Genomic DNA, 3,516 nt, shown 5'->3' on the forward strand with positions numbered 1-3,516 from the left:
ATAGTGGTTAGTGGCTATCCCGTGAATAAGGATTATGTGAAGGATAATGTTTAGGCTAATAACTAGAGGTTATGTGATGACTAGCGAACTAGTGATTATATTATATAAGTGTTGGTTAGCTAATAATGAGTAGTTGGGAAATATTGACTAGATAGGTATTCTATGGTGATATGACTATTTTTTTATGATTATTTTAGTGTATGTTATTCGGTAATGACTTTTATGATGACATGTTGATACTTGACAAGGCCAGAGGATACTATTGATGATGTGTTGATATGCATCAAGGCCGAAGGTTGATCACAATGATGATGGTCCTGATGAGGACAGTTAGGATGAGTCGTGGTATTGATTTTATACTTTGCATTCATTCCTGCATGCACGTAGCCTATTACCAGTATGCACCTAAATTTATCAGTCAGTATAGGATGATTGAATATATATGGGTGAATAATATGCATTGTGTTGTTGTATACTAATTGAACCTTCCGAGTCTAAGGCATTTGGGGTACGCATAGGCTCAACTAGATATTTGGTTTTCTGTAAGTTGAGGACTAAGAAGATTGCGTTTGTGAAGGAGTGGAAAAATCGTCCTATTGAGGAGGCCACTTGGGAGACCGAAGAAGACATCCGTAGCAAGTATCCACATCTTTTTTATGATTCAGGTAATTTTTTAGTATATTTTCTTATCGCTTGTTTTTCATTTGGGGACGAACGATTGTTTAATTGGTATCTCATGTACCGACTCATTTAGTCGTTTTGAGCACTAGATTTAAATGACGAGTAATTTAGATGATTAATTTATTTTGTGGTTAATAGAAGTATGACTCTTATTTTAAATTAGGAGTGGGCCACACCCACTACTCCTCTATCGGTTATGTACAGGATTAGGGTAAAATTAATAAGGACTAGTAGTTTATTCTCCAAACTCTAAGAAGCCCAAAAAAAAAAAAAAAAAAGAGGAACGAATTCTAAGAGAAATTTGAAAAGGACGAGCACTCCAGGTAACTAGTTCTCCAAACTCTAATCTGCATAATTGAGTAATAATACGGTGAATAATTTTCTTACGGGGTACTATATTTGGAGGATAAACCGTTGAAACTGATACTGTTCTGTGTGAATTGGTGGAGAACGAAGTAGTGTGCAATCTTAACAATTTATAATTGGGTTATCAAATAATATTATATAATTATGTAATAAGATTAATAACCTGTAAGATAAGATGTGAATTGGGGTATTTAAATAGGGTTTATAATAATGATGTAAACATGTAAAATCGTGCATGTGTTGAATATAAATCGTGCATGTATTGAATATATATATATAGTAATGCTATAGTATGTTTGGTGTTTGTTAGATAGGGTAAATATATATATAGTAATGCTGCAGCATAACAAAAATTCCAGGTACATAGCATTGTGATGTTATATTTTGGTGGAATTGGCGAATGAAAAAGTAAGTAGTGGGATAGTTAATTGTTAAGGGTGAAATAATTGTAATTAATTAGTTGTTAAGTGCAAATCATTAGGATAATGATTGAATAGGGGGCTATATTATGATTTCCCGTGACTTAAAAGTGGCGAATGCCACTGCTTCTAAGTTTGTTTTAAATTGACGTTTTTCGTATGATTAATAATTATCACTTTTGGATAAATTAGATTCTCGGGCTATATTTTTAAAGTAAGAACTTATAAAATAGGATCGTATTTTTATAAGAATTATATATTTGAACAGATTTGGACCTTTCGAAAGCTTTATGGAAGGGCAAGATCTTGGCAAATAAGCTTGTGTTTGACTTCTTTGATTGAGGTAGGTTACGGTTTAATTGGAGTTTAGACTCGACTTAATTGTGTGTATGCTCCTAAATTGGATACTTGTGAATTGGTATTCGTACATGCTTAAAATTGTTGATGTTTGGATTGTTGATTCTTGTATAAATCTTTATTGAAAATTGACTTGATGGAATTGTCTTGTGACTTTAAGTGTACTTGTAAACTTGGTACATTGTGTGGCATGCTGTGAGGTTGTGTAAATTGATATTGATAATACTTGGTTATTTTTATGTTGGATCGGGTACCATACCGGTACGTTTATATTTATATTGGATCGGGCACCACACCGGTATATTTATATTCATGTTGGATCGGGTACCATGCCGGTACGTTCATATTTATGTTTGATCGGGTACCACGCCGGTACATTTATATGTATGTTGGATCAACTACCACGCCGGAACGGTACATGAAAAAAGATTGTTCTCTGCAGGTCATGACTATTTAGGCAAAAATAAGTCTCATAGCATGTGTGTACATATTTGTGTTATTTCTGTGGATGTTTACAGTATGGTTGATACTTTTGATGGTTATGTGGCTTGTTTGTGAGCACTGTTTGACCTGTTGTTGCTGTATTATTGATTCATTGAATATTTTTTATGTGACGATTCCTGTCTACTTGTTATTTGATTTATCTTGTGTACATGCTATTAAATTGAGTTGGCCTATGATACCTACCAGTACAAAGTGGTTTGTACTGATACTACCCTATACTCTTCTTTGTTTAGTGCAAAAAATGTTCTAGCGGCTCAGACATGTCTTGAACTCTAGAATTTGATTGTGGATCTTGATCTAAGGGGGACCACTCCATCTCCAGGTAGCCATGGATCATCTTATTTATTCTTGTCCATCTTTTGGGCAATGAAACATTCTTTATTTACTTTATTTTGGATATCTCTTTAGACATGATCTTTATTAGCAGTTCTTATACGATGACTTTCCGGTCTTGGGGATTTTAGTAAATAGTTCATTTGACTTCCGTATTAATAATTATTAGTCCTGAATTATTGTTATTATGTTGATTTTATAATAATATCATTTTAATATTGACTAAGTGATTGGGTAATGGTTCGATTTAGATGGTCCTCCAACAGGAAGACTAGTGTGGGTGCCACTCATGGCCATTTTGGTCGTGACACATACAAACAAGCACACATAAACACTTAGGAAAAAGTCAAGGTACAACTCAACTTGCCTTAGATGTAGATTTATAAGTCTGAACATCATCGAAAGCATTAAATAGAAGCTTGACTCTCTCAAATCAACACCAAATGTATTTAATATAAATAAATAAATATTCCATTTATAAGTCTAAGAAAATCTAATGATGCCCATTTGACCCTAAAATGGGTCTAAAATGGATTTAAAAAATGTGTCCAAAAATGAATGGGGTAAAATTGGAATTTTATTTAAGAATAATGTTCCCCATATCCAGATGAGTTTATAGTTGAAAGCCCATACAAAATTGAGTAGAAATCAAACTTTGGATCAAAGAAAAACTCATTTAATAATTTATCGGGTAAAACCCCTAAAAATCCATTTAAAATCATGGATATGATGTTGTTTTGAAGATTAAATCAATAGGATATGATAAATATAAGATTATGAAACTTACCCAAGGAACAAATCATTAAAAATATCATGAAATAGCCTTAAATCGAGCTCTCAAGGGTGAAATATGTTG

General features: G+C 33.0%; 1 long non-coding RNA gene across 1 annotated transcript; it reads left to right on the forward strand.

The window, feature by feature from the left end:
* Positions 1 to 762: 762 nt before the first annotated feature.
* Positions 763 to 2,636, forward strand: LOC107852973. Its single transcript, XR_001669624.2, has 3 exons — positions 763 to 1,004; positions 1,735 to 1,809; positions 2,561 to 2,636. It is a non-coding gene; the product is annotated as an uncharacterized LOC107852973 (long non-coding RNA).
* Positions 2,637 to 3,516: the final 880 nt, after the last annotated feature.

The sequence above is a fragment of the Capsicum annuum genome, chromosome 7 (assembly GCF_002878395.1).
Source record: "Capsicum annuum cultivar UCD-10X-F1 chromosome 7, UCD10Xv1.1, whole genome shotgun sequence".
Lineage (NCBI taxonomy): Eukaryota > Viridiplantae > Streptophyta > Magnoliopsida > Solanales > Solanaceae > Capsicum > Capsicum annuum.